Source organism: Talpa occidentalis, unplaced genomic scaffold (genome assembly GCF_014898055.3).
Source record: "Talpa occidentalis isolate TD23 unplaced genomic scaffold, MPIMG_talOcc4v2.1, whole genome shotgun sequence".
Lineage (NCBI taxonomy): Eukaryota > Metazoa > Chordata > Mammalia > Eulipotyphla > Talpidae > Talpa > Talpa occidentalis.
This window is the reverse complement of record NW_026555331.1, coordinates 134,731,169-134,740,664: the sequence shown is the minus strand read 5'-3', so window position 1 is coordinate 134,740,664 and position 9,496 is coordinate 134,731,169.

Sequence of the window (9,496 nt, the reverse complement as noted above, 5' to 3'; positions counted from 1 at the left end):
CTTCCCCTCTTTCCATCTTCACAGAATAGGAGAGAGGTTAGAGATTTGCTGTGGACTAGACTTTGGCTGAAAGGAATGTTGCTGCTGTTCTGATATTCTATTCAAATCACAAAACTTTCACCATATCAGCAAGAAGGATGTTTTGCTGTCTTGTCATTTGAGTTTTCATAGGAATTCCTTTAAGGACGTTTCTTTTGCATTTACAACTTGGCTAACTATTTGGTATAAAAGGACTGGCCTTCAGCTAGATTTCCATATGCTTTCCTCACTAAGCTGAATGATTTCTAGCTTTTGATTGAAAGAGAGAGACACAAGAGTCTTCATTTCATCTGAACACTGAAAGGCTGTTGCAAGGTTCCTAATTGACATAAATTCAATATTGTTATTTCTCAAGAAGTAGGGAGACCTGAGGAGAGGGAAAGATATGGGGAACTGTAGAGATAGGTGAAGCAGTCAGAACACAGGCATAATATATTGATACAATTTTCTGTTTATATGGGCAACATTCATGGAACCTAAAACAATTATAAGAGTAATATCAGTGATCCCTGGTGACAGATCACCATAACAGATATAATAGAAAGGTGTCAAATATTGTGAGAATTATCAAAATGTGACACAGAGATACAAAGTGAGCATATGCTTTTGCAAAAATGGCACTAATAGATTTCTCAGTATAGGATGGCCACAAGCATTTTATCTGTTAAAATATAAAACAACAGGGCCTCCCCGGTGGCGCAGCGGTTGAGCGCTGGGTTGCGAAGCTGCCCGCAGCTTCTGCAGTGCCGGTTCGATCCCTGGCTGCTCCCTGGCCACCGGAGGCGGGTCCCACATGGCGCGCAGACCTCTCCTGCTGCCTGCTGCTCCCCTCAGCAGTGTACTTCGGTCCTTCTGCCTGTTCTGCTCCCCGCTCTGGCTCTGGTGAATTCTCTCACCCTCCCGCGCTTCTTACTGTACCCAGTACTTGTATAAATAAATAAATGAAATCTTTAAAAGCAAAACAAAATAAAAAAAAAAAAACATAATCTTCCTAATTAAAAAAAAAATAAAACAACAAAAGCACTAAAAACCCAATAAAAGGAGGTGTGTCTAATAACCTAAAAAATCTTGTGCAATTTAGCACAAGTTAGGACCATAATTGTGTACATGACTAGCCAAGAAAGTTATATGGGTAGGCCTATTTTAGCATTTTCCCCCTAAATTGCAAGCCATGAACTATCAGTGGGCTATAAAATTGATTTAATTGGTTGTAATGAGTATTCTTTAAAAACAAGTGAAAAATATAGTGAAATATTTGACTGAAAGGTAGGAAGACACTGGAAGTACAGAAGACTGTCAAGAATAGTAAGGACAAGGGCAAATGCAGGAAAGACTCTCTTGCTGACTCCTTTCTGCCTCAGGCAGGACATAAGATCCCTCATATAAAGATGTACCCCCTGTACCAGGAAAAGAACATCTTACCACCAGACACTGGGAGTTGATACCAGAACAGATTGGCACAAGTAAACCTACTCATATAACCTTAATTTTCATTAGTTTCCTCATGCATTTCCTAGTCACAGTCCATTAATTTATTGTCCCTAAAACTTCAACTTCTTTCTTTTCTCATAACTCCACAACTTATAACTTTTTGTTAAAAATAAAATCTTTGGGGCCTCCCTGATGGCACAGGAAGTTGAGCGCTGCACTGTCAAGCTGTCCGCAGCCTCCGCAGTGAGAGTTCGATTCTAGGTGGCCAGGGAGAAACCCACATGTGCAGCAGACCTCTCCTGTCTTGCCCACTGCTCCCCTCAGCAGTGTATTTCAATCAGTTTGCTTGTTCTGTTCCCCGCTCTATCTTTGGTGAATCCTCTCACCCACCTGCACATCTGGCCTGTACCCTGGTTCTTGTATAAATAAAGAAATCTTAAAAAAAAAAAAGAGGCAACATGAAGAAATTAAAAATAATAATAATAAAAATCTCTGTTATTAGCTGCTTCTTTAAGTCATTCTTCCTATTTGGCTCCCATTTGCATGTAACAATATTAAAGTTCATATGTTTTTCTCCTGGTACTCGGTTAATCTCCTATCAATTTATTGGCCTTGCTCATAGAATTCAAGAGGGCAAAGGAAATATATTATCTGAAGATCAGGAACATGTAAGTACCAAATTAATGAAAATTGTTCCTGTTGTATCATTATTAATAGTATTGCCTCTTTCTGAAATTCTCTTCTATATGAAAAGTGCTGATAAACCTGCACAAAAGCAGAAAGCAAAGTTGAAGATCACATAATAATTCATAGGACTGCTAACAACAAGTCTTCCCTATGCAAGAAATAAAATAAGCCTTTTTATAATCTTAATAAGTGAACCATTAGGGCATAGTTCCAGTAGAAATGAAAGACTCAGCAAATTCAGATTTCAGTGGTGTCAGACCTGACAATGGAGTCATACCTTAGTGATGGCATTCCTCACCACCCAGGATGATTTAAAAAAATTTTTTTAAGAGGCATTTGTTTATTTATTTATTTGTTTGTTTGTTAGTTTTGTTTATACATGCACTGGGTACAGTCAGAAGCGCAGGAGGGTGAGAGAATTCACCAGAGCTAGAGCAGGGAGCAGAGCAGGCAGAAGGACCGAAGTACACTGCTGAGGGAAGCAGCGGGCTGCAGGAGAGGTCTGCGCGCCATGTGGGACCCTCCTCCAGTGGCCGGGGAGCAGCCTGGGATCAAACTAGTGCAGCAGAGGCTGCGGGCAGCTTTGCAACCCAGCGCTCAAACGCTGCGCCACTGGGGAGGCTCACCCAGGATGATTTAAAAGGGAACCCACATGAGAAAGTCTTCATGGGTCATGACTCTATGAGCAGATCAGACTGACTCAAGGCTTAGTGTGTGTTGCATTAATTTGGCTACCTTTTTTACACCGTGGTGGAGGAATGAAAAAGAAAATAATTTGTTCAAGTTTAGCCTTCAAGCTCTCTTCCCTCAGTCCAGTTGAAATATTTTTCTGAATTGTCAAATGTGAGTGGTCTGGACAGTTTTCAGTCTTTTAAATGAGACCTGTGGAATATGTAAATGGGATAGAAGTAAGTAATATTTGAAACAAATAATGGCAAAACAAGTTATAGTGTTAAAAAATTTAGTTGTTATATTTCTGTTTGGCCAAACAGACAGGGTTTGTTTCTATCTTACAAAAGAAGAAGAGCATTTACCAAAAGTCAGAGAAGCAATCATTCACTAGATAATTTCTCAATATCAAAATCAAACCAACTTACTTTCACTACCTGTATGGTTCTTACATCTACAAGGCAAGAACAATCATTATTACTGGTGTTATTGAAATAAACAAGACATTTCGAAAATTGCATACACAAAAAATGTGACTGATGCTGTCCACAAAGAAAAATTAACTTACTTCAACCTTCTAGTGACTTTATGGAGATGCATTAACATTTGTAGTTATGTCTGTCCCTCTACACTACTCCAACTCCATAAAAGCCTCAGCAGATTGACCCTTGTGGATGAGAAGAGTCGGCAGTTGTGTTTGGCTCCTTACCTGAAGGAATCAGGAGTGCCATGAGCTACTCACTTGAGACAAGAGAAACAAGACACTGCCAGAGCAACAGGCCTCTAAGAAGCTGGCTCTATTATGACAGAATGGGAGTGTCCCTGAGACTCACAAATTGGGAGAGGGCACAGGAAAGGAAGGCACTCTGAGTGGACAGGGAAATCAGCTGTGAAAATATTCAAGAATATTCATTAGGATTGGGGACTGTTCTACTTCAGAATTTCGGAAGAGTTTGGACCCACAATGCGGTTGGGGAATGGATCAAATATGAGGTTGAGCCATGGGGACATGACCTTTACAAAACCTACTCTTTGGCTACGAACAAAAACAAAAGCAAAAGCAAAACCAGTAGAGATAACAGATAACAAATAACCTGAAAGAATTAAAAGAACTTCAAGGCAGGTGTTCACATGTCAACTTAATTACAGGGAAGTGAGTCTCCCAAGGTTACATCTAATTAGTATTTAGCTGCTTAATGAATTTTTATGGTTCTGACCAAAAATATTGTTTTTATGGAATTGCATATGCCTTATTTTGCCTTTCATTCTTAACAGATAGTAACCACACTTTTAAAAATCTAAGTTATAAGTAGTATGTATTGATGGCCCTAAGTGCTTCACCATATATGTGATGTGTGTTACGACGTGAATATTAACGTGAGATTAGCACGTTTTTCACTAGTTTCATTAAGAGACAGTGTTTGTAGGTGTAGGAACAGAGGAGAAATTTTCCCTTTATTCCTTTAGGTTCATCCTGTGTTGAGAAAACAAATGAACATCAGACAGATTAGTAGGAGAAAAGGACAAATTTAATTACATGCATATGGAGAATTTACCAGGCTGTATATTCTAAATAGAATAGACTGAAGGTATTTATTCTTGAGTTAATGAAGGGGATAGGGGCCTAGACTTCAAGGATAGAGGAGGGGAACTTATATGAGTAGGGGAGTGTGGATCATAAAAAACAGATATTCTGTAACTACAGATGGGTTTCTCTGAGAGCAAGTTCATTTCCAGAGATAACCTTAAATCTGAGTTATACCCCCAATCTTCATTCTTCTAGGAAATCAAGAGAATAAGAGTTTTTCTTAAACCCTGCAGGAGCTTGATTGACCTTAAGCTCCGCATGCCAATGTGATACATATTGGGAAAAGTTTGTACTAGAAAACTTAGGGAAGAGGAGGCTTATTTTATTCATTCACTAAAAGGCAATGTCAATCAAATATCTAAAAATCAATCAACAACTGATTACAAAGTCATCTAAGGGCTTTCAGTAGATAATTACAGTATGTAAAGGCCATAGTAACAGCAGGGTTAAGAGTCATCCTCATTTTCCAAATGAGGAAATAATCTAAGAATTTTTAAATAATTTGCCTGCCATCACAAAATAGAAAACCCAACTAATTCTGAGGTTCTTGCTCCTTACAATGACAACTGTTGGATGAGTTACTATCATGGAGATGAACACATGAAACAAACATCACATTTTCTGAAAAGGGAGAGTGGGTTTTAATCATCTAATATGGTACATAAGTGACAAACAACTTTCTGCTTTTATGATTACTGTTGTACTCTGCTGTTGGAATCAACTTCATTGGGAAAAAATGGAATTAAATCTCGGTCTAAATATCCTCAAAGGTATGCATTTAATCAGACTCAAGGGCAGTTCTCTCTCTCTACCACCAATTGCCTCTTTGGTGTTTAGATAACTTTGATGGAATGATGACCTCATTGTTTAGTATTTTTAACTGGGCTCTTGTTTCTTTTTGCATTTATTCCAAATGACTAAAGGTTACAGCATTGACAAGTCATGTTTCCTGTTTTAACTTAGGTCTCCCCATTGTGATCGGGAGAATGTAAATACTATATTTTAAATTAACTAGCTTTCCACATCATGTAGACTAAGCACTAAGAATAAGAAATTGGGGCCTCCCTGATGGCACAAGGGGTTAATTCTCAGCACTATCAAGCTATGGGCAGCTATTCACAGGCACTACAGCATGAGTTCAACCCCTGGCCTGGGAGCTGACATACATGGTGCAGCAGACCTCTCCTGCTCCCCCTGCTGCTTGCCTCAGCACTGTATTGCAAGTCAGTCTGCCTGTTCTGCTCCCCACTTTGTCTTTGGTGAATCCCCTCACCCCCTGCACCTCTGACCTACACCCCAGCTCTTGTATGCAAAATTAAATAAAATAGATCTTTAAAAAATAAATAAATTATGTGAACTAAAAGACTAACACTCCTGAAATGAAAGGTAAATTTGACTTATGGGAATATTTTACTTTTGGTTAATATATATTACCTTCTAAATTTGCCAACAGTGATTAGTTAAGTGCAACTTTGCTACACATAACTTCCTCAGGAAAATAAACAAAAACTGGGTGAAGTGTAGAACTGTGAGCACTGAGCCTACCCACGTGGTAATATTAAGGCAAAGCGGGAAAAGGAGGACAAGGGCATTGGCCTGAATCTACCGTAGCTTGAGTCCCAAGTCTGAGAGAGAGTAGACTAGTCACTAATATTTTCACTTTTCTCTCTTCTTCTCTTTCCTCTCCCTTCCTCTCCTCTATCTCAGCCTCCGCACATTAATCCCAATGATCCCATGAAGTAAGTAAGTGTTGGCTCCATTTGATAGACACTACTCAAGTTCTCTTTACCTAAGGTTAAGGAATTTAGCCTAGTCTCTTGGATTCAGACTTCAGCCATATCTACTCCACTGGCAAAGGCCTGGAGGCTCCTAGTTCTGCGATGTAAATGAGGACTGTACTCCAATTGCAGTAACGTTAGGTAGGTTCTCTGGCTCTAGGGATCTGTGGATGACTGTTCAGATGTTTCTGACTATCTTTAGGGATTTAGAATAAAATTTTAGAATTCTAGAAAGTGCTTGGGGAAGGGAGAGAGAGAGAGAGATTGAGAGAGAGAAAGAATATGAGAGACACTAGAATCAAGGTCCCAAACTAATAGGCGGCTAAAATTAGGCCAGGAACCCTCAAGTCTCTATTAGAGTTGGATGGAGTTGGTGGTCGATGTCTCTGGAAGCGACTGAACCATGACTCCGGAAACAACCAGAAGGGACCAAGACGGTTCCACCCTCAAGCCCGTCCCTTCCATATTCCTGCTAGTGACAAAATTGTGGAGTTTCCATTATTTTTGGTCATACATGTGCCTAAATTGTTTGGCCCTCCCTGTACTTCAGGAATAAGCCTTGCACCCCCAAACTTGCTCCAAGCCTATGCTTGAGGGGAAGCCGGCCTCGGTGCTCTCAAGGTACCCGCCCGCACCTGCTATAAGTAACCCTCTCGCGCTGAAAGCGGCTTTTTACCAAATGCTGCTAACTCTTATAAAGATTTTGTATCAGTTAACACTTTCTGCACTACTGATTGTGTATTTCCCCAATACTCAAGTGAATTTATATTATATTTTGTTAAATCTTTGATTAGCTGTAAAAATAGTTCTCATTGTCATTTTAATCATAATTTCCTTTGAAATATCAAGCCTTTTGTGTTTTCTTTGCTGTGATTTTACATTCATGTCCTTTTGCATGTTAGGTTTGTGTCGTTTTGAATTGACTTCCTGAAATAGGCACAATAATTAGCACGTTGGGCCTCCCTGGTGGCACAAGGAGTTAAGCACCGCACTATGAAGCAGTCCTCAGCCTCTGCAGCTCCAGTTCGATCCCCGCCCAGCCAGGGAGCAACCCACATGGCGAGGCAGACCTGTCCTGTCTCGCCTGCTGCTCCCCTCAGCATTGCATTTCTTCAGTCGGCCTGTTCTGTTTCCGCTCTGTCTCTGGTGAATCCTCTCACCCCACCCCTGCAACTCTGGCCTGTACCCCAGCTCTTATATGCATATATAAATAAATTTAAAAAAAGAATTAGCACATTGTCATGTGTTCCAAAAATGTTTTGCAATTTATGTTTTGACTTTTCCTTAGTATTGCTTCCATGTAAGTCAAACTCCTGTATTTATGCTTGATTCTACATATTTAGAGGAATAAATGGGACTTAGGTCAAGTTCTTCAACAGCAGTCCCTAAGATGAATTTTCGTGTGCAAGTGACTTATTAAGAAAGCTTTTTCAGAAAAAAATCTTTTAAGAGAAAGAGGAAAAGAGCCTGCAACATCACGTAAATCCTGCAGAGGGAAGCATCAGTCTGAACCCACATTGATAGACATGCATTCTCCTGGCTTTGTTTTTGTAATTTAAACAGGCCATTTGTCCTGTAGACTTTTCTAGGATATTAATTGTGGTCATTACCTCCCTGGCATGCTGTTTCATACTTCCCTTTGTACCTTAAGACTTTCCTTTGTGGGCCTCCCCAGTGGTGCAGCGGTTGAGCACTGGGCTGCAAAGCTCCCGCAGCCTCTGCAGTGCCAGTTCGATTCCCAGCCACCCAGCAAGGGACCCACATGGCACGCAGACCTTTCCTGCTGTGCCCGCTGCTCCCCTCAGCAGTGTACCTTGGTCCTTCAGCCTGTTCTGCTCCCCGCTCTGTCTCTGGTGAATCCTCTCACCCTTGCATTTCTGACTGTACCCAGTGCTTGTATAAATAAATAAATAAATCTTAAAAAAAAAAAGAGTTTCCTTTGTATGCTGTGAATTAGTGGAGACCTGATTGGACTTTGGTGTTGCATAATTGATTTTAGTAAAATGTAGTGTTTAATTTTTATCTCTTCTTGTGTTTTTAGTAGTCATTGAGGTTCTAAATCCGTTAATTCATTAGAGTTACAAAATGGTTATTCTATTAAAGCTTCTTCATTCATTGCTTTGACCAAAAACTTCCCTTCTTTCACTATTTAGTTACCCCGAGGTATAGTTCATTTGCAAAATATACCGTAAATGATTCATTCTTTCCTTTTTTTTAAAGATTTATTTATTCGTACAGGCCAGATGCGCTCGAGGATGAGAGGCTTTACCAGAGCCAGAGCGGGGAACTGAACAGGCAGACTGACGAAATACACTGCTGAGGGGAGCAGCAGGCACCGCAGGAGAGGTCTGTCGTGCCATGTGGGCTTCAAGCCGGCCGGCTGGGATGGAACCCGTGTTGCAGAGGCTGCGGACAGCTTCACAGTGCGGCGCTCAAAAGCCTGTGCCACCAGGGAGGCGCCATTCTTTCCTTTTATGTACTAGTTTTCAAAGTATGGAGTTGGTTTCTTAACATTCTTCAAAGGTGGCCACAAAGTTTTGCTTTAGTATAATTTTAACATCATAGATTTAAATATGTTTGAAGCACTTCAGTCTGTTGCAGTTATTTAATGATTCTCAAATTTTTCAACCTTTGTCAAGGTTAAAACTGTTGAGTTCTTTTGATATCAAGATTTATGGTATCATCAAGATTTATGAGTTCTAGGGCCTCCGTGGTGGCGCAGCGGTTGAATGATGGGCTGCGAAGCTGCCCGCAGCCTCTGCAGTGCCGGTTCGATCCCTGGCCACCAGGCGAGGGTCCAACATGGCGCGCAGACCTCTCCTGACGCCCACTGCTCCCCTCAACAGTGTATTTCATCAGTCTGCCTGTTCTGTTCCCGGCTCTGGCTCTGGTGAATTCTCTCACCATCCCGCGGTTCTGCCTGTACCAAGGGCTTGTATAAAAAAAAATTAATTTTGAAAAATATTTATGAGTTCTTTTGATATCAAAATCTAGTAATCCTTGATAGCATCCTTACTTCATGATAACAATTATATCCCAGACTCATACATTGGAAAAAGACTTCAGACTCAGACACTTTCCTAAAAGATGCTTTTTCCTTTTATGGGGAAGTGACATTTAGATATTGAGAGCATGAGAGTTAAGGGTAGGTTGCTTATAGACTGTTTAAATTTAAGTTTTTCTTTCATGTGGTCAAAAAAAAGCACTGTCTGATATAATATCAGTATAGTCATGGGTTGGGGTTGTTATATTTCTCTGTAAGCCAGTAAAGATGAATTTGGGGCCAATAGTCTTCTATACTTCT